We start from the raw sequence: 21,918 nt of genomic DNA, 5'->3' as shown, positions 1-21,918 counted from the left end.
GTAGGCTTCCAACAAGCAATTCTTACAACAATGCATTTCAACAGATGACCCACTTTCTTTCTAATTTCATTTAAAATAAAAAAAAAAAAATCAGCTCTGTGAGCATCTCATTTGTATATAATTGTGATACAGGGAGTTTTTATTATTGTCTGCTGATTAAAAGAAAGACCACAGCCTTAAAAACAGCTGATGATTCTTTGCAAAGGGGAAACCATGGGCATTTCTACTAGGACTGAATCAAAACAGCCTGTGAAACCAGTTGCCAAGCCACTCTGCTGATGGGAAATTAGCCTCACCCACTGTTTGTTATTAAATGGAAGAGCTAGAAGAGCAAAATGGTGATCACATCACTTTTTAAAATTATGATGATGTTTGGAGGTGGCTTTACAATGACAATAAGGAAAGGGTGAAACCTCTAACCAGCTGAGTCATGATTCCTAGAAACCTCGAATGTTTGTTGTTTTTTTTTTGAGCTTTGGAAATGATCCCAAAATTTGTGACTCTTCAGCTGGCCTGCATGGGGCTGTTTCCTTCTGGTGAAGAACCTGGAGCCATGCAGAAGCTGATCTCTGGGAAGTATGTGCAGGTATTGTAAAGAGAAAAATCCACTTTTCAAAGTTATTTGTATCTCGACAAAACAGAAGACCAGAGTGATTCATGTGCTTGTTTCTGTATACTGTTAAGAAGGCATGATACTTGGCTTGTATACGTTACTGATGGTGATATTATCTATTTATTAATTCTGAATTAATAAGAAGAATCTTCTTCTTTCTAGCAGCATTAAAACAATAAGTAACCAAAACACTTTTTTTACTTTGTTTTACTGTTGCAAGTCAATAGAATTGTTTGCCACAGAACTTAACAAGACACTTCGAAAATACAGTATAGAGTAAAAAGTTGCATCTTGTAACAGCATCTTGTAAAGACCTTAAAAACTGCTATACTTTATTAGTCATAGACTGGAAACTTAAAAAAAAGAATCCTAAAATCCTTAACTTTTTAATTATATATCTTAATCTGGATCCAAACTACACTGGGATAAAGTCTCTGAACAATGGAGATACATATATATATAATGATGAAAATAGGAAATATTTATACTTCACAATACTAAGAATTTCTGTTGAAAATGTTCTGAGCTGAATGTAATCACTGTAATTTGGAAAAAAAAAAAAGGGGGGGGAGGTGCAAACCTAGAGAACCTCTAACTGGAGAATTAGTTAGATGTAAGATTAAAACCTATAATAATCTAATTAGGGATGCTATTTCAACATGAATTCAAAACATAACTCATAGAGTTGATGACTAAAGGGGAATAAAATTTGAAGCAGCCTGTACAATGTTTGTTACATCCCAGTTGTTTGTTTGTTTGTTTGTTTGTTTTTCTTGAAGAAAGCACCCTAGAGAGATGCAACACAGCAGAAATGGAACCGCTGCGATTGCAAAAGTTGATCACCCATTGCAGAGCACATCTAACATAGCAGCAAACATATCTTTTGGAAACAGCCCAATGATCCCTCTGCCAAATCCAGGCTTTGAGTGTTTGCCCAAGTAAGAAAGAAGCAGGTATGTGTCCACTGAGCCGCAATCTTTTGAGCTATCCATAACATCTGGTAGTACTTCCTGCCCATTGTGTTCTTGAGCCTCAAAGAGGATGTAAATGTGTTCATCTCTCTCAATATGTTTGCTATATGCCAATTTAGACTCATCAGCCAGTACCCAATTATGCCTAATTTCACAACACTTCTGAACTTGGTCCATTAAGAAAACTTAAAGTAGTATAACTCATGTTCTCTAAGGCAGCAAGAATCTGACTTTAAATGAACTGAATAGGAAATTGCCTGGTGACTTATTCTTCAATTTAATTATTTTTTACTTTAGAAGTTAAATGTAGCACTTTGCAGGCTACTGAATCTAGGTCAAATATATGTGATGTTAATAATAACCAGTTCTGTGTGAAATCTATGGGTTATATTTAACAGAAAGTTCATTCTGTAGAATCCTGCAATGCCTGATTTTTTTTATTTTATTTTTTTGTAAGTCTGGCATAGGTCAAAGCCAGAATTGCCTGGAATTCTGTAGATTTTGGAAACTTCCCCCAAATCATCCTTCTCTGGTGTGCTTGCCTCCTCTATGAGCAATTCTGGGCATCACAGGCACAGAAAGGAGAGGGTCTCTAGGTTGCAATTTTCCTTATCCTTTTGTAATTTATTTTCTTTCTACCTATTATTTAATAAGTGAAATTACCTATTATTTAATAAGTTAAAAAGACCCTGCAAACTGCCTCACAGAAAAATAACCACAAGTGAAGACATGAGTGCTTCCCTCAGATCCAGGAAGAAAACAGAATCTTTGCTGACCTGGGCAGGAGGCAGCTGAGCTGAACGGCACTGGGTAACATCCAGTCCAGCCTAGCTCCCTCAAAAGGTATGGAGAAAAAAAAAAAAGGCCTTTCCAGAAAGGCAGATCAATGAAAAGGTTTTGTCTTGTGTGAGCTGAAACAAAGTAACAGACTGGGAAATACATAACTTATTTACTTACTGGATCTGATTTGCTTTTTGGAAAGATACTGGAAGCTTTGGTGGCACAATTTTTTGTTGCAATGTGTAATTTGCTGTATTTGCTGATAAATGATGTGCACACTTTGGGCTGGGTTTGTTCTCCCCCAAGTACACAGCAAGTACTACCATCCCTGTGGGATTTCAGGGTACGTTTATTTCTACATTTGACAGGTAATGATTTTGTACCAGGGATCTGATTAACAGCCCTGGTGACTGCCTGTAATTTATTCAAGCTTCTGGTCCAGATGGCTTAAAAAATAAAATAAAATCGCCTGCATCTCAAATGAGTATAGAAATGAAGAACTGGACAAATGACAGAAAGGGACGTTTAGACTGTGACTCGTAGAAACAGCACTTAAAATTTTTGTTGAAAATGCAAAGATTTGGGGAGGTAGAGGTGGAGGACATAAACAAAGAGTTGTGGGGTTTTAATTTTTGTTTGTTTTGTTTTCTTTTTAAGTGAAACCTGAATAAATATGTTCCTTCTGGTGCCTCTTCAATTCACACCTTTTTCCACCCCGTAGATGCAGTGTAATTGGGAACTCTGACACCTTGTTGAAACGTGAGGACAGCTGGACACAAAGAAAACTTTTTCTAGGCTTGATGGTGAGCACTGTGTGTCCAGACAGGCTTTGGAGAAAATCGTAACAAATGCCAGGTGAGCTGATGCTAACTACTCAAGGGTGCATGTTTGGAGGGTGCTGTTTGCATCTTGTTGCTCTGATACAAACATTAGCAAAACAGAGAACGGTGTGGGGAAATCTGAAAAATGGCCCTCTTACTGTTGTGTGAATTTGTTGGCAGCTAACGAGGATTTCACTTCCCCACCCCCCCCCAAAAAAAAAAATGGGGGGGGGGGGGGAATCCCAAATCCTGCAGTAAGCAGAGCCACGTTGCTGGTGGGAGGTTTGATGACACCTGGTGGCAAACGGGGATAATGCGGCAGGGAGGACACATGGGTGACATGGGGGTCACTGACACTAAAGGAAAACGAGGTCCAGGGGGAGTATAATATGAGCTGGAGCCTGACAGCAAGAAGTAGAAAATAATATGTTGTGAATGGGGTAGAGAAGCTTAACGACATTATTTTTAGTAGCAAAACCAGTTCTAATAAATGTGTTGCGTATCTTTATAAAATATTCTGTATAAAGAAACTGTAATGGGCTCTCTGGGATCAGTTACTGTCGATTTAGAAGCAAGTGCAGATAGCAATAAGATATGACCAATTAGCTTAGCTGTGTAAAGTTGCATCCTTGGATACCATTCAAGTGACTTCAAGCATTGCTCATGCAATATAACCGGGAATATGAGCTTCAGGGTAATAAATAGGGTGTTCTAGATAATGCTTCATGAAGTGAATCTGGCGAGGAAAAAACCCTGTTCAGAGCAGAAGTTGCAAGGCTTACCAGTGCTGGTGCATGCCTTGCAGAAGGGGAGGGAGCCAGCCCCAAACCTGCAGTGCAGCGCTGGGGAGGAGACCACAGCCTCCGCGGGCAGCCCTAGTGAGCTGGGGGAGGCTCTTGGAGGATGCTCCCCTTCGCTTCTTGTATTGCCAGGCTGCATCTGTCAGGCTGCTAGGGCAGTATGTCAGCAGTTCCGTTCTCAGGCATGATCCCCAAGAAAGTCCTTTTACTGAAGACATGTGTTAATGGTTTTTTTAGTTTCTTTATTCTTCAAAAATAATTGTTGTGTTTTGTGAATGAATTCTGTAGAGAAGTCTGCCACCATTGTTACACACCTGCCAAACACTCTAGTTTTCTATCCTACCTCACAAAGAACAATTTCTTTCACTATAAAGGGTTTTGGCACCTTTCAGTAGCTTGTCTGTTTTGCACACTGCATTTGTATGCTATTTTCTGTTGGCTTGATAGAAACAGCCCTGAAATCACCTCAGAAGTTTCACTTCAGCTCCTAGTTCCCATGTGATGTCTGCTAATAGATTGTATAAATAGGGAGATGTTTACACAGAAATGGAGGCTGTTGTAACCCTGCCATGAGTATCATCCTCTCCATCTCTTGTCATGTATCTTGTAATGGAAACACTGGGGTTGCATTCAGCCTGCTATCCTTAGGGCTAAGGGCACAACTGAGCTATCAGTTTGAGATTCCTCAGTTGATTGAACATTCATTTAAAAAATGTAATGGCTTATACTTCATGGAGAGGTGAAATTTAAGTTGTTTTTCTCTTTTATATCTCTGAAATTTTCATCTTTCCCCATTCCATACTTTCTATTACCTTAAATTGTGTGATAGTGTTGGTTTTTTTTTTTGTCTATTTGTTCTTGTTCAACTTGTTTGTTTTAAGAAGTTAGACTCTTCATCTAAATTATGGGTCTCTAAATTTAAATATCTAGTAATTTGAGGGCACTGGTAATAATACAACTTGCACACAGTGGCACACACAGCTCCATTTTTCTGTCAGAATGTCCTCATTTTCACTTTGCAGTATCACAGTTAGAGGTCAGCATTTGCTCCACTTTCAGGACTCGCTAGAAAAGAAAGCAAGCAGAAAACTTTCACTTTCTGCCCCCAGCAACTTCTCAGTATTTTTTCTCCTGTTAGAGCAATAATCCCAATCTTTAAAAGCCAGATATGAGATGTTCTTTTGTGTTATTTAAAATTTGTCTTGATAATGTTTGTGGGTTTGTTTTTCCAAATTGTGTAATTTAAATAGGTCAAACAAATTTGTGAAGAAGAAATAAAATATCAATATACTCACAATATGCAAGTGAAGACTGTACACGAAAGTGGCCAAGCTCTAGCTTAGGCAGGTTGGACAAGCTCTAGCCAAAGCAAGAGTTATTTTTGCTTACAAGGAGAGAATTAAGCATGTATTTCCAACTTAGAGTCATATTTAAGCCCAATACATTATCAAGCCTCAACAACAGCAATTCTGGTTTCCAGTGCTCTCATCTATGGAAATAAACAAGAGTCCCTGCGGAGGCTTGGGTAGCAGGGATGGGATTTACAATGATTTGTGGCTCCAGGGCTGATTTAGCTCTTTACATCACTGGACGTGGTACGGATCCCACACAGACCTGCTGACACTTGCAGTGGGAGCTGTGTGCACCACACAGGAAGGGGGTCCCTTCACTCCAGCCCCTGCACACTCTGCGCTTACAGGTAGAGTCTGTAGCAGGCTGCAACAGAAAGGGAGGGAAGAAAGTGCTCTTCATATTGACTGAGGCTAGCAGGACAGGTAACAAGCTTAAATTTGAGGAAGGAAGATTTAAATTAGACATTAGGGGAAAAAAATCTCATAGTTCAGGTGAATAAGCATTGGCATTGATTGCTTAGGCTTTGTTCTGAAAACCTACATCAGAGATTTCATAACCTCTCAGCAAACTTTTGCCAAAAATGACTCACTGAAGAGTAATGTGTTGACTGGTACTTTAAGATCCCTTGCCACCACAGATTTTAAGTCTGTATATGCACAGTTCATTGATTTGCTGGTTTGTTCAATCATTTGACATCTTAGGCCCAGTAATTAAATCAAAAGTCCCATATCAGCCACTAGTACGGTTGTATTACAGAGAGCTTTGATGCACTTTTACTAATTGGCTGCTTCTATATTATTATTTAGTGTGGGTTAACTTGTAGCCTGACTCATAGAGAACACTTCAAGTGCAAACAATAATTAATGCTGTTAAAAATACTCTGCAGCAAAAAGCAGAAACTGAGAGCACTGAGTCAAATATCTGTTCCCTTTTCCCCTCAAAGGCTCTAGAATTAAAGATTTTCCAATGTCAACTGCTTGCATAATGACAAGGGCTTGTGGCCTTCCTAGTAGATGAATGCATTTCCATCAAGGATACACTTTTTCTTGGAAAATCTTAGTTATTCAAGATTTCAGAGAACTAAACTTAACATTACCTCTTGAAGTCTTTCTGTTGCTTTTCTTGCCACATACCCGGCAGTGCAGAATGGATGTGGGCTTGTGGGCAGCAACTGCTGAGAGCGGCTCTTCACTTGTGGGGGTGGCTCTCTGACAGAGACAGAAGTCACACTGATATCAAAAGCTATGTTCATTTTGTCTCCAGAGGCAATTTGAACATCTGGCTAGCTCGTGTTGTGCAATGTGTCAGGAAAGCCACTGGGACACAGTTTTAAGAAACTTGGTCCCACTTTCCCACTACCTCTAAATTAATAAAGACCATGAGATGTCCCCACTGCTCGTTTTGCAGCTGCTACAAGTGTTAATCACAAATACATTTTCAGCCTCAGCCACAGGTCTGTCTGATGGATAGGGAAACATAAACTGGGAAATAAATATTTATGATGTATAGTCTCCCACATTCCTTTATTTATAGATTGTTCAGTGCAGATGCCTATCACAACAGTAAAACTAAAGCTGAGCTAGATTTCAGCATTTATGATTCATTTGCCATGGAAGGCTTAAATCACCAGTCTACTAAATGGAATGGCTCTGAACTAAATTGTGAAGTCTTTATAAATGTCAGCTTTGGAAAGAAAATAAATTTGTTACATAGTTTTTTGCACTGACTGAAAAGGCTATCTGGAATGCAGGGAACTTAACTATCCCTTGAACGCTAACAGCAAAACTGAGAACAACACTAGAAGAGTAGCTGCTGAAGCTGATGTTTTTCCAAGAAGACCATAGGGTTCATCAGCAATCCCATCTGGCTGTATACCAAAGAGTTTCCAAAAGTCACTTTTGCTTTGAGAAATGCAGTATCTGTTCCAGATACAGTGAAATGTTGTTATGCTAAGTAAGAGGAATGGACAGTCAATTAAAAGCATACTCCTCCAGACATTTTACTTCTTTGAAACCCTAGGTATGTATTTTTCATGCAGTTTAACATTGCTGAGAGAAACGTTCATGTCTGGAGCTCAGAACTTCCTTATGAGTCCACAGTTCTCACCTTTACAGGCACTGATGGCAGCTAAAACACCATCAAGGAGATGTTTCTCTGTGCCTGTGAAAAAGCATCTGAGCCTAGCAGGGACAAGGGCCTTCATCAGCCTCTCAAGTGAAAGGGTGAATGCTTTGGATCTAGCCAATCTTAAACAGATAAGAAATGTGGTTTAAGTTAAGCAAAACATATAAAATGGTTGAAAATAGGTTCAGTGTTAACTTAGTCTTGTTTTTATTGTATAACACTGGGTAAGCAGAACTTCCGTGCAAGACTCAAGCACCCATTGTCATCTTTTATGTGCTGATAGGTAACCCTTCATCTACCCCAGCATTTCTTGTTGGGTATTTATATTGTAAGTCACATTAGCCAGCAATCAGGCATCCACTGTGCTTGTTACTGCTCATGCATATCAGAAATGATGATCTTGCTCCAGAAAACCTACAGCTTAGGTATATAGCAAGACAAAAAGAAAAAAAAAAGGGAGGGGGAATAGGACAAACAGAGAATAATAGTAATAGAAGTGGCATTCTCGTTCCATTCTGTTGTTAGCATGTAGCTATTATGCTATGACTGCATCTCTCTTCCAGAGAAAGATCAGTCTGCTTTTGCCCATCCAGCTTTTGGGGATAAGTGTTCTTTTTGTGGCTTCTATAGTGATCAGATCTTGTCATCTTTACCCCTTAGTTCATATTGGTGCCACTTGCTTTTAGGTGTCATTCACTCTAGGACTTTTTCTGCTCAGGTTACTTTAAGAGATGCTGGTCCTTAGCCTGGGTAGGTGTTTTCTCTGACTCAGCACCTTGCTCTCACTTGTTTAGAAAGCCCACTAAGCCCACTCACTAAGCTTTCCAGCACTGTGCTTTTAAAGAAAAAAAAAAAAAGGCAAAGGATTGTATTTCCCACATGATGCCTTCCTTTGAACCCTCACTCACTTGTCTCAAGATGTATCTTCCTCACTGAAACTGTGAACCATTTTTTAGCATTTACCTTTTTTTTTTTTTTTTTTTTTCTTTCAGTTCTAAAGAGGATCTCTTACCTTTCAAGGCTGGTGTTAGGTTTCAAAATCAGATTTATTTCAATACTTGATTTTTTGAAGAACAGATCCTCTGTTGCTCCCTTGCTACCTTTCCAAACAGGACTTCATTTGCAGGTATGGACTGTCACTTACAGGTAACAGGAACAATCTTCTATCAAGAGCTTTATTACCTCTAAAGATGGATATTTACTAAGCAAGGTAGAGCTTCTGCATTTTTGTAACGCATATTTAAAGAGTAGTTAAGCAAGTCATGTTTCTTTGAGTTGAACTGACATGAGATCTCTAACACTTCACCCAGGCACAGTGCCTATTGCAGAAAGCAGTTTGATCAGTACAATGTCTTTCATAGATAGCATTCTATGTTGTCAGTACTGATTCTACTGTTTTGGTGCCTAGTCAATCTAAAGAGTGATTCTTGTTCTAAAGACTTTGAAAACTAAAACTTAAGATAGCCAGTCCTGTGGATAGACCTCTGCCTGAACACCTGCAAGCCTTTGTGCTATACAAAAAGTTGGTTCTTGAAGCCTGTTCTGGTTTGAAGTGCAGTCAGTGCTGGTTAAAAATTAAACAGCACATCTGATAACAAAGCTCAAGAGTTGTCCTTCTGCTGATTCTTTGGTAAATAGTCTACTTTGTTACTTGTTTGGGTTTTGGTCCAAATCAATCTGTTTGGACACATCTCTCACTGTGATAATTCACATGTGATTTCAGGTTTCTTGACTTAATGAAGCTGAAATCGCATCATTTGTCTTTGAATGTACATGTATATACTTCTTGGGTAGCAAAGCTCTACCAAATTTTTATACATTTAGTTGGTAACTTACACTAACAGGCTGCAATATCATGCTTATCTTGTGTGTTTCTTTGTTTTGATTTTTTTTTTTTTTTTTTTTTTTATTTTTATTCAGAAGCAAATAGCACAGAAATAGATTGGCTTGACTGAAGGAGACAAGCCTGTTCTGGTGCCTAGAAACTAGCTTTGGCTGCTGCTTGAATACAGATATTTGTCTAGGTGATAGGCTTAAAGTTCTGTGTCTTCCTACTTAAGGCCTCACAGAGAATTTTTTTTTTTCCCTAAGGAGACAAAGTAAGCCTGTCTTGGTCTGTTTTCTTGCCATCTTTCTGTTTTGAACACTTAGTGGGGTTTAGAAGCAATAAGCTTCCCAAAAAGCAGGAGTTAATACGGACAGTCCCTCCACCCACACAGTTCAAAGAGGAGCCGTGTTTTGTCCTGCATTCCCTGCAGCATGGTGCAGCCACCTCAGTATGGCCACAGGTAACTATGAACCTGGTCCCATGCTTCAAAAGGTCACTTTAATCCATTCCTGATGACAGACGCCAGCCTGTTTAGCTAATTTAGCTGTTCTCAGAGTTACTTCCTCTATAAGCAAGTCTCCCTAATGTGGTGAATCACTGAAAGTGAAGAAGCAAGTCTAAAATAGGGGAGTTTAAAAAACTATTGTATCCTTCTCTTAATTAAAGGTTTGGAGTGAGGCATGTAGATGGAAAGAAGAGATAATGAACTTCTCATTTTAAAGGGGGAAGGAAAATCAGCTACATGTAATCTTGGGTTTAAACATGTCTGGCAGAATCCCAGCCTGGAACTGCAAGCCTCCTGTGTGCTCCATGAGCCCAGGGAGGGCACCTGGTCCACACCAGGATGCTGATATTCATTTATCTGTTTACATGGATGTCTATTTCTATTTTCTTTTGAATTGCATACAGTTGAATTTCAGGCTTTCCAGGATTCATATAGAAAACTTAATTTAGCTGCAAGTAACAAAACAAGAAACTAGAAATTCTTCAAAATAGTCCTGTGACTATCCTACTGGAAGGACATTGAAGGTGTAATATGAATAAAGAAACAATCATAAGAAAGATCTCTCTCTCAAGTGTCAAGAGGTCTATAGGACTACGATCACCACGGAAATTCAATCTGCCTGCTGCTGCTTCTGCAGTGGAGGAGTCGAGCTGTCTCGTTCAGGCTGGTAGCAACAATATCACATTTGCCATGGCCATAGAGAATGTGCAGTAGCTTTTCAGATCTATGCTAACAGAGTGGCAATTCTTGCAGTGTTTGAAAGGCTGAAAAAAAGAGAAGGCTATGCATTGATACCCATTTGAGCCTCTTAAAATTCTTGTGTCTTCAGTTAAGCTTTCGCAGCCCTGTTTGACTCTGCTGTAAGTCAGAACTTCCCACTTCACCACAGGTTTTTATGGCTTACCTTGCCTTCTTGGACAAGCTGCAGAGAAATCTGTGACTTATCACATTGAGAAGCAAGGAGAGCCTCTTTTGGCAGTGACAGACTAGGCTAAAAGCAGCAAGAAGACACTGATACTGGTACTTCCTTGTTGAGAAGATCCTTCTACCAAGCACGGGTGAAAATGAAAATGTACATCAGGCTGGTTGCACAGAGCCAAAACGAAGCCAGCTCTTATACTGCTCATCATTAAACAATAAAATACGTCCTTGCTTGGGAATGTTTGGAAACAGCAAGAGGGGAATCTTACCCTGCAGAAACTGGAGATGTGGTGTGTCATGGGTGTTCTGCACTGAGATCCCAAAAACCCCATTGATGAATTTGTTGTTCAGGAAGAAGCTCATAGGCAAGGTGAGGTAGCATCCTGCAAGTGCACAAAATGCTTGAATTGCAGAAATTGCCCAGCATGCTGAAAGCTGAGTTACTGTAGGGTAGGTTTCCTTTGGATCAGTTGTCTCACTTAGTGCTCAGAGCAAAGAAGCTCCGGTGTCTTATCTGCTCCTCATGGCACCTTCATGCCCTTCACAAAGCCTACAGTCATCTCAGGTCTGCTGAAACTGGTGTACCTACCTCTGACAGCCACAACTCCACTTGTGCTGTAAAAGAAAGTGGCCTGCATAAGAAAGGTCAAACACTGTGCAAAACAAACAAAATAAAATATTTGTTGTACAAGGAAGGGATACCAAATACAAGAAATCAGTGAGAAACAGGCTTCAGTAAAGAGATGCTGCAATTGTGGTCCTGGTGGCCACCACTCACCATAGCCTTTCCCTTAGGCCTTTTACAAAAGTGGATACTTAACTGAAAATTCAGATTAACAAGGCCCAAGTGCACAACCCCTTCTCTTTCTTTGATGCTTTGCAAAAAATTCTTTAATTTCTCCTGAGTTTGACTTGTTTTATAGAAATATAAAATATTATGGTGGCAGACCTGTGCCACCTCTAACGCTGTGGAAGAACAGGTTGGATTTTTTTTCTAGTGTTTTCAGTGGGGAAAAAAAAATAATATATATATATATATATGTATACACACACACATATTAACAGAGTTTGGAGGGATTTCATCCTGAAATGATTTTACCTGCAAGTAAATAAGAAAACAAAAGCCCACTGAGTTTTTAGTTTTTATTGGCAAAAAGTATTTCAGTGGGAAACACCAGGTAAAATACTATTGTATTTTGATCAACACTTTCCATAGAAAATGTTCAATAAATGCTAACTGCTAATATCTTTGCTCAAATGTACCATAAAAAAACAATGTAATAATTAAGTACTGAATGGAATGTTGGTCTCTGGTATTTTATACTTAAGACTCTTATTGCCTTGGAAGGTAATATATATATATATATAATAGCATCCTGATGAAACCCTGCTGTGTTATAGAGAAAGCTGCAGTGTTAAATTTTCAAAACTATCATAAATGTAATTACCTCCTGCTGAGAATCTAAATGCTTATTCATAGCACCATTACTTTCAGTAATTAAGTCTGTAATTTCCTTCAGACTATGATTCGTTCCTTCCTAAATCATAAAAGCCAGGCAAAAAAAAAAAATTATATTTGATCAGTTAATGTATAGAAATTTCATTAAGTTTGCTCCATGCCAGAATGTACATTAAATCTTCACTGTTTGAAGTGAATCAAAGCAACTTTTAAATTCTGCCTGAGGTGGTAGGGAGCAGTGAGGAAGGAGGATGACCCACTCAAGGGAGGGGTGTGTGTGTGTATTTCTGTCTGTCTATCTGTCCCAGTGGTTTTTAACACCTGCTAGCCAGCTAGGGCAGGGTGCACAGACATGCTTTTCCTCTTCCTTATGCAACAGCCAGTTTCCAGCTCAGCAAAAGGCACAGGCAGGTTCCTGGTGGTTCTTGCTGCCCGCAGAACTCTGCTCCAGGTGAGGCTGCCTTCCCTGGGCAGTGCAAGGAACCGTGCTTGCCGATGGAAATTTCAGTCATCATGACACTTGTCTTTTTTCTGCCTCTTTCGGCGTGTAATATGATACAGGTAAAAGAATGTAGTCAGAAGATGGTAGATAATGCTTCTTAATGATAGAAAAACATAAACTAGATTGGACCTTGATTTTAAACGTGTAGGTTGAGTTAATGCTGTGCAGCAATTGCTGGTTCAAACAGCAGAAACATACCCAGATCATTATGCCTGCTGAATGTTAATACAGTATTTCCTTTTTTTTTTTTTTTTTATTCAACTCAATTTGTTTCCAATTTTTCTCTTCCTTTACATGATATCATTTTTTTTTCCCTGTCCTGTCAGGAAAGAAAAATCTTACTGGTTGCTAAGTAACTGTTGCAGTATTGCTGCAGATGTGCAGTAGGCATATCTGTTACTACAACGCTGTTTAGTTTTTGAGTAAAAAATATTTTTCAATAACATCAATGTAATTTTGAAAATAATGATGGCCTGATAAAAGAGGATGCTTCTTATCCCAGATGTTTCCAGCCACATATTTATTATATCAGCTGACTGTAGAAAAAGGCTTTTGGAGGGAACTGGATTAGCCTACAGTGTTATTCTCCGAAGTTTTATGGGAATGCAGTGTAGGTGGCTAACATGGCAAAATGAACTCCCACCAACTCATTTGCACAGCTCCTTGTAGGAAGCCCATCTGCTATTTGAGTAAATCATTTCTCTGAGCACTGCAGTCCTGTTTGAGCTCCAGGAGGCCCCACACTAAGCAAAATTCCCCCATTCACCACCAGCACTTCAATCTGTGGCCCATGGGATGGAAAGGGTTTGTTTCCCAACTGGTCCATGTGGAGGACAGCAACCACCTCTGCCATCTTTTGCTCCTCTGCATCAGAGCACTGTGCTGATGCACACAAAGAATAAAAGCTAAAATCACATTGATCATTTATTTGGGAGGAAAATACCAGAATGCATGCATAATAGAGAATGATTGCACTACTGATAGATTTCATTTTAGCATTTACTAATTCTGGCATGTTTGACTTTGTACCTACAGCAAGCATTCAGTGTAGATTCTTTTTAGCAGTAATTATGTATATATAGACTCTCCTCTTAGTGTGGGAGGAACAAAATAGTTGTAATAGCTGACATTATTCAACATTAATGCATGGTATTTTAAAGACGTGTGTATTGTGTTAATATTTCATTTATTGTAGCTGGGTTAGGAGGTTTCCATGTATGTATGTATTTATTTATTGTATTCATTTTAATCAGATATGTCCATTAAATGTAGGATGTGGCATTTGGATTTTTTTAGCGTACGCTTTCAGGAGATTGATTTTTGCCTGTGTTTGCAGAGAGTGAAGGAGTTTGCCCATGTAATCTCCAAAAAGGTCAAATCTTGACTTAATAAATGTATGATTCAGGAACATAATGCTTGTTCTTTAGGACATCACATTAATATTTATTGGGGTCTGGATTCTACAAAGACCTGCTAATTAGTTACAGAGTCTTTTGTGTATTGGTTAAACTGGCTTAAATCCAGTTTTGCTCAAGAGGGATTAAAATTGCTCCTGTTATGATAACTCTGCTAAGCAGAGGACTCATTCCCATTAATTCCTATGGCTCAGATTAGTGTATTGGTACATCTTTCTGCCCCAATTAATAGCTAGTGGTAGCCAACATTTTTAATAAACTCAGTGAAGAATATTTCCAAGGAAAAGTACCCCATAATGCTGATCTTGGAGTGAGAACCAGGTGGCCTTCCAGATATATTAGTTCAAATGTTAATAGAATAATAAATAAATAAATGAAGATGGTTACCCTATTGAGACAACTACAGAAAAGCAGAGACCAGGGTCTGCTGTCCAAGTAAAGGACTTCAAGGCACAGCTATCATTGCAGTATTGCATGGGCAAGGGAGGACTTACCTATATATCATGCAAGATGGTGTGGCACAAACTTCAGCAGGCTGAACTGAGCCTGTAAATCCCCCAGACTTGCTCTGGATGAGTCAGCTATATCTGCATAGCACTAACTAATCAAATATACCCTGCTTCTGGAGTCAGATAGTTGTTTCTCAGACACCTTTGATTATAGAGCTGAGTGAGTAGGAAAAGGTAAGATTAGACAAAGCAACTAGTAATCTCAGTGTGTTTGTGGAGAAGGAAAGAGAACGTACATAATGTAACATCTGAAAAAGTGTGTGCCCTGGTAGAAAAATCCCTACAATTACTGAATTTAAGACAGGCTTACAACATAAAACTTATGCCTTATGTTGAGGGAAGAAGCTACAGAGTCAAAATTGGTTTGAAAAAATAAGAGTGGAAAAGATCTAAAAAAGAATCGTGTGGCACAGGACACTAAATAGAATCCCTAGAATCATCTAGGTGTTTTTTGTTTACTTGTGTTTTGTTTTCGTTTAAAAACAAAACAAAGAACTGTCCACAGTTACACCTCTAAAAGGAGCAAAGCAATGGGGGAATAAGAGTATCTTTCGTCAGCCCAGGATGCCCCAGGTGATTCTGCTTCTTGACACTGAAAGCTGGTGATATGGACCTATGTGGGGTGAATTTTGAGGAGCAGGTTCATGTCTCTTGGAGATGCTGAAGCAGGGGAAGGAAATTAGGTACATATTCCAGAGGAAATTAGGTACATATTCCAAGAGGAAACTGAAGAAAGTGTGCTCAGTCATAAGTAACTTCAGTAGACCAGTGCAAATCTTAAAGGCACTTTCTGGACCAAAGGTAGGTACAGTGGGACTTGCCTGACCTTGAATCAACAGAAACTTCTTTGTTTTCATAGTGAGCATAACATCTGATAACAGTGACTCAGCTGAAGAACTTTGCACCTCTGTGAAGTATCACCAACACTGTGGTAAGTCTGGAATGATAATGAGATAAAAAAAAAAAAAAAAAAAAAAAAAACCACCACTGGGATATGCCTGTGGTAATCTTAACTCCTGTAATTGTTTTGGTTTTTGTTTTTTTTCTCCTTATGACAGGTATTATTCTAGAATAGAAAAATATTATTTCATAAAACCTCATTTAAGCCCCACGGCCTGAATCTTTAGGAATTTCATCTCTAGGTGAATGGGAAAATAATGGGCAGGGAGCTAACCCATCTGCATAAACTATTTACCCAAGCTCCTAATGGGGTAAAACCACAGAAAATATTGGCACACAGGGAAAAGTCAGCCATCAGAAAGCTTCATTTGCATCAGCTTTGAGATCAGCACTCCCCCACTGATGATTTTGAGCCAACGTAAGAGGAAGCAAATTAAAACTTAGTCTGGATAGTTAAGCTGAACTTAAATGTAGGGTTCAGTTCAGAGTCCTCCCTCTTTGTGAGCCCTTGTGGAGTGTCCCACACTAAGAGCACCTCACCTCTGCTCCAAAGTGGTGGCTGGCTGCTTGTATTCCTGCTGTAAGAGAGGTATCAAAATAATGACCTACCTCTAATACTAGCTTAAGGGAATATATTATGTATCATCTGAAACACATTGCCAACGACAGTGTTCACGCTGAAGCTGTGTTTCTCTAATAATAATCTCTCTCTTGCTCATCCTCCCCACTGTTCAAGAATCCAGTGCTTGGAAGAGGGGAATAATTTTTAAGGGCTCTCAGAGAATATATAAGTGGTTCCAGAAATTCTGGCTGAGAGCTTAAAGATACATGCTAAAGACGCTGAAATGCGCTGAACTGGTCTTTTTCTGGTTATTTCAATCAGCTAAGAGAGGGCTTATATACTGTGAAGCTTCTGGTCTTTGCTAACACATGCTCACACACACAATGGCATTCTGTTGAATTGTATCCAGAAAGTTAATTATTCTTCAGAAGGATTTTGGCTTTCTCTGAGGACAATCTGCATCCACTCCCCGCCTCTTTTTTTTTTTTTTTTTTTTTTTTTTTTTCATTGGAGTAATCTTTTGCCTTTGTTAAACAAATAGATGCAGTGGGGAAATACTTGCCTGGGAAATTTCTGCAGGGAATGAGACGCACAAAGATTTTGATGCTGCAGTCCAAGATAAATAAGACATTTTAATACTCTTAGCAAATGAAAATGCAAATCACAGAAAAGTAGAGGCAAAAATGTATTCCCTGGCCTGAATGTTCAGAGAAAGGGAGCAGGACTGGGAGGTGTCTGACAAGCACATTATTTGCAGTCTCCTACTAATTGAGTGTTATCTGCATTGCTTGCAGCTGTCATTCCATGACCAAATGTATTTGTAAAAATGCCAGTAGATTCAGAGAGATGATGCATTTACCAGAGAAAATTCTGAGCACTGTAAGGAGACTGCAAGCCAATTGATGGATTGAAGGGATGTCCAGAAGGATTCTTTGCACTGTTCAGGAACCAGTCCTTAAAACCTAATTAGTGTGGTGTTAAATTATCTGTTACAACCAAAGACTGTAATTGTAGTTTTCTTTGTTTGTATACATGAGTTCAACTTACCAGCATGCAGTACCTCTCTACCACCTAAGAAAGAACTGCTGCCTAAGCAGTGAGATTTAGGTGAGGCCCAAAGGTAGCTAGCAAAGAAGGAAATATTGTTAAAGGGATTTGAGAAAGAGGTGACAACTCTGAGGTTTGGGAAGCAGAGAAATAAAGGAGAAAAAAATGTAGTGTCAGGGAAGAATAGATGTGATAATGATGACAGCAGATACTTGAGAAAAGATGTGAAAAAAAAAAAAAAGAGGAATAGGAGTGAAAGAAGGAAGAATTGTGCAACAGTGGGAAAGACTGGATCGTAGAGGAATAGAAATTAGGCAGAGGAGAAAGAGAGAGTATCTTGATTTAACAGATATAACAAGTATAATTTAACAAGTCTTCTGACGCATGTTAATATACTCTTTGCAAATTATAGAAATTATTATGTACATTTTTAATCCTTTCAATTGTAATACAATATATGTTAATGTTCACTTTCAACTAGAGATCAGAACACATTTCATTTCCACTGTTTCAACTTTGGGGGAAAATGTGTTTTTATGGAGATGGAGCAATACAAATGACTGCATCTAACAAATTCTCTAATTTCTGTTGTGCAGATACCTAATAGAGGCTTTGAAAAATAAATCTCCAAACATTCCAAAGTTTCTAAAATCAGATCTGCATCAAGGCATCCCACTGCTAGCAATGCCACTTGCCAGCTGTCAAATCCCCTGATATATTGTATAGGTTGTGACATTTTTTGCCATGGATTATTGACTGGACCCTGCGGTCAGCACAGCATTGGTGATGCTGCTCCTGCCTGCAGGCATGCAGTAGGCACCTGCCTGCTCTAGCCGTACCAGTGCCTCTCTGTTTTCAACAGCATTCATCATTGCAGAAGAGCAAGAGGGATAACTGAAGTCCTGTGGGCATTTGAAATAGTTCAGCACCACTCTATTCTGTGAAGTATGCCAAGCTTTATATGTTAGAAGACAAGTCAAAATTGCTGTTTGAACTAAGTGTGCAGGGAGAAACAGATTAAAAGCACATAGCACCTCTTTCAAAGTTCTGACCAGCAATTCATGTTTAGACAGTATTTTGGGTCTGAGAGGATAATTTCAGAGCTATTCCTACCTGTCTCTGGCCAGTGTGAGGGTGTACAGAAAGGAGATTTTGCTACCAACTGCCTTCATGGCTCTCCTGCTTTCCAGTGGTGCTAAGGCCTGAGGATATTCAGGGACACATATGCCAAGTTTAAGATAAAGAGCCAAAACAAGATTGGACTCAAAAGGGTTATTTTTCTCCAAATTACGTTTGTTTGTTTGTTTGTTTTTCCCTTTTTACGCTCTTGTAAATGAGGTACATTTTAGGACATTATCTCACTCTCAAGGACTACTGGCATGTACTGTTGGTGAGGACTTGTTTGGAAGATGGCTTCTAGCATAGGCTTACACAGATAAATTCAATAATGTAAAAACCCCAGCAGGGACTGCTGCATACAGCTCTGTGTGCTTTAGATGATCCCAGAACAGTGCTGCTTACTAGCTGCTATGGATGTACAGTGTCTCCCAGATAAGATGCTAATAAAAATGGTAAAGTACTCCCATTCTAATGATGCCGTATCTCAAAACCAACCAACCAAATGAAGTCCCACAAAAAGTAAAAACAAACAAAAAAAATCCTACAGGGGAGAATGATTTCTAAAGGGAAAAATAGAATTTTTTTTGAGTGCTAGCAAGAATGAGGGAAAGAGCTGTTTATATCTTCAGAGTTGATGAACATTGAGAAGAAGGAGAGAACTGAAAAAGTATCTGTCAGAGATTTGAGAAATTTTGCTTTAGTTAACATATTTGTCCTTTTGAAACAAGGAGACGTTCTATAATCACACTGGAAACAGTTATAGATCACAATTTGGTCACTGCAGGAATGAAAACAACAGAAGTGGAAGGGTATGGTGCAGTTCAGATATATATACCCTGAAGCTATGACCGGTTTAAATCACGCTGGAATACATGCACAATTCAGCTTAGAAAGAATTGCCCTGTTCCTGTAAATACAGCAGAAAATGTCCATTAAAAGAAATGAAATGTAATGATAAGCTCTTCCTACTATTATGACCAAACTGACTTTTTAATCTACGCTGCAATTTATGTTCTTATAGGGTTTCAGTCAAGCCATTTATTTTATCTCTTATTTTGCTGTTTCAAGAGAGAGCAGGAAGATCAGCTGTAATCTTCTCTCATTTTAGACAAATGAAATCCTGATGGCTGTGGCCTTAAGGGCAGAGCTGCCCTCATTGTGGAGGTGAAGGAGGAAGACATCGACATCTGGTGGTAAGACAAGAACAAAGGGTGGGCTCCAAGACCTGCAGTTTGCTGCTGATGGTACAGGTGAGATACTTTGTGTAATAAACGGGTATAGAATAATGCAAGATAAATTGTGTAGCTGCAATACTGAGCATAAGTCCAGACAACTTAGCTCACATAAATGTGCCTTAGTGAACAAAAGGTATGGACTCACAAGGCAGGACAGGAAGTCTGTTTAATGACTCCTTTGGTTAGCCAAGCCCTGTGCACAGTCCAGCTGGAGAGCAGAAGGGGCTGAGGAGCAGGAGCCATTAGCAGAGCTACAGTGACTACGTACATGAATTTGGAACTGCAAAGGCCTTTTGGGGCCATGGGTAGCTGAGGTAAGCACCAGCACAATCAGTACAGGACAATGTGTTTGAACCCACAGAGCTTCAGGAGCTGTGGCCTTGCTCCCCAGCAGTGTGGGCAACACCATCCCCTCTCCTGATAACTATAATGTGACCAAGGTGTTACTATAAAATGACAGAAAGAGCTGCAGGACCCAGCGCCAGAAACAAAAGAAAAGGACTTTATATTCTCTGCTTGCACTTCTGGAAAGGAGTGGCTACAGGTTGTGTTACACCATCACCCAGTTCCTACTTCTTCCTTCCCCCTTCCATGACTTCCGTGGAATACTGTTCTAATACTTGAGTTCATCTGTCAATTACACCTGGGAATATTTAGCTCCCTTTGTTTTATATATGTTTTATATAGGTTTCAGGGTATATCTTATATGGTCTTTATTTGAAACTCCTAAAATATCAATCTATTCTTTTTTTTTTTCTTTTTTTGTCAGGAAAAATCTGACAGGGGGCTGTATTCCCCCATCTTTGTAAGTATAGTATTTCCTGAAATATTCTGTGGTTCATATTTGGATATTAAGCACTAGTAAATGCTCAGAAAAGTGGGAGAAGTTCCTTATGCCGCTATGTACTTCCATAGACTGCAGGGTATCACTGAATCTTCAAATTTGTTCTTGTTTAAATTATATATGTCAACACCACTCTTTTTATTACAGCCTGAACAAGTGCTCTAGCTATTTATAATAAACAGGAGGTCATCAATTGCCTAGCAGTTGTTTACAGCACCCACCATTACATTAAACGTCTCTGCAGTCCTTAAAACTGTTTTGTTTTTTAGTGATGACTTCATACTGTCTACTGTGAGGCACCAGGAGGATAACAAGTGACTCGTGGCCAAAGACCAGTTTGTGTGAGGAGGCAGCATCCTCTCCCTCCCTCCTTCCTCATTTCTCCCTCCACGCAGTGAGGGGTGGAAATGGCAGAGATGTTCATGCTGTGCCCTCCTTGGGCCAAGCATGGGGGCGTGGCAGGATATTCTTCACTGGGACCTCTAATATCTTTTACATGCTTTCTTGCTCTTGTTCTGAAATGCTCTGGAGTTACTCAATTTATGGATGTAAGGCCTTGCTCATTTGTTTCAAATTTCCTTTAAAGAAGGGAAGGAAGCATGAAATGTAGGTCCCTGTATCTACCCTGGATATCAGTAACTGCTTGTAGGAGAAATAAAATAGATTGTGTTTTCATTTTTGTAACTTGAAATGGCTGACTGGTGAGGTATTTGTATATCATAGTTAAGTTCCTGAACTACACTAAACTTCAAAAAACAAACAAACAAACAAACAAACAAAAAAAAAAACAGGAGAAAAACCTGTAGCTTAATGTAGCTTAATGTAAGTTACTGGTAGTTTGGTTATGATTTTGAAGTCAATCTGTAGTCTCTGCATACTTTAGATTTAGACTTTGCCAGAGAACAATGAACCTCACTTTGCAAAGCTCCTGATGACCTTCATAACAAGTAAAGTTGTACTTCTGTAATGGCCTCTTCTGTGTGCTAATTTCACATCAGAGAATGCTTGTCTGTTATTTAGATCACTATACTTTTCTAGCCCATTTTCCAGTGTCGAAGTTACTAAGTAATCATCTGTTACTTCAAATAATATAAAAATAGCATGTCATTACCATTAAGCACTAACTGCAAGGATTTAATTTTAAACCATTTCTCCTTTCCCTGACTGAAGAAATGGCTCTGCGATCATTTTTAACCTTTCATCAGCATAATTGCCAAATAATTAACAATAGTTAAATGATGAGAACCTGAGAGAATTGAAAATTATTATTGAAATATATATTTCACTGGAGCAATGACCTACATGAATGTTTCAAAATAAAAGCAATGTATATTTGGCAGCAGAGGCAACACACACTCTATATGTGCTAGATGTTCTTTATATGTGCTTATGCCTTAGTAACCTATAGCCATATAGGCACAAAGACACATCTCACTGAAGAAAACTGCTCCTCCAAGGTTATTTTACCATGCTTTGCAATGTCTTCATTTCCACTAACACAAATTACTTATTCCACAGAATAAGCAGTGGAAACCAGCATAAAGACTCTATAATCCCTTTCTAATTTTTGTATCAGATACTGCTTCCGTGCTTCTGCTAGCAGAGCAGAT

At 39.0% G+C, this 21,918-nt stretch overlaps 1 long non-coding RNA gene across 3 annotated transcripts; it reads left to right on the top strand.

Moving 5' to 3' along the window:
* Window positions 1-210: 210 nt before the first annotated feature.
* Window positions 211-21,625, top strand: LOC106015166 (uncharacterized). Of its 3 annotated transcripts, XR_003498593.3 has the most exons (6): window positions 211-586; window positions 1,393-1,566; window positions 2,292-2,427; window positions 3,086-3,219; window positions 15,461-15,532; window positions 19,338-21,625. It is a non-coding gene; the product is annotated as an uncharacterized lncRNA (long non-coding RNA). The 3 variants fall into 3 exon arrangements; XR_002399336.4 differs by lacking the exons at window positions 15,461-15,532; window positions 19,338-21,625 and adding an exon at window positions 8,455-11,731 and having other exon boundaries at window positions 2,331-2,427; XR_001186994.5 differs by lacking the exons at window positions 15,461-15,532; window positions 19,338-21,625 and adding an exon at window positions 8,455-11,731.
* Window positions 21,626-21,918: the final 293 nt, after the last annotated feature.

Source organism: Anas platyrhynchos, chromosome 7 (genome assembly GCF_047663525.1).
Source record: "Anas platyrhynchos isolate ZD024472 breed Pekin duck chromosome 7, IASCAAS_PekinDuck_T2T, whole genome shotgun sequence".
Lineage (NCBI taxonomy): Eukaryota > Metazoa > Chordata > Aves > Anseriformes > Anatidae > Anas > Anas platyrhynchos.
Note: the sequence above shows the minus strand (reverse complement) of the source record. Positions and strands in the feature narration are given on the sequence as shown.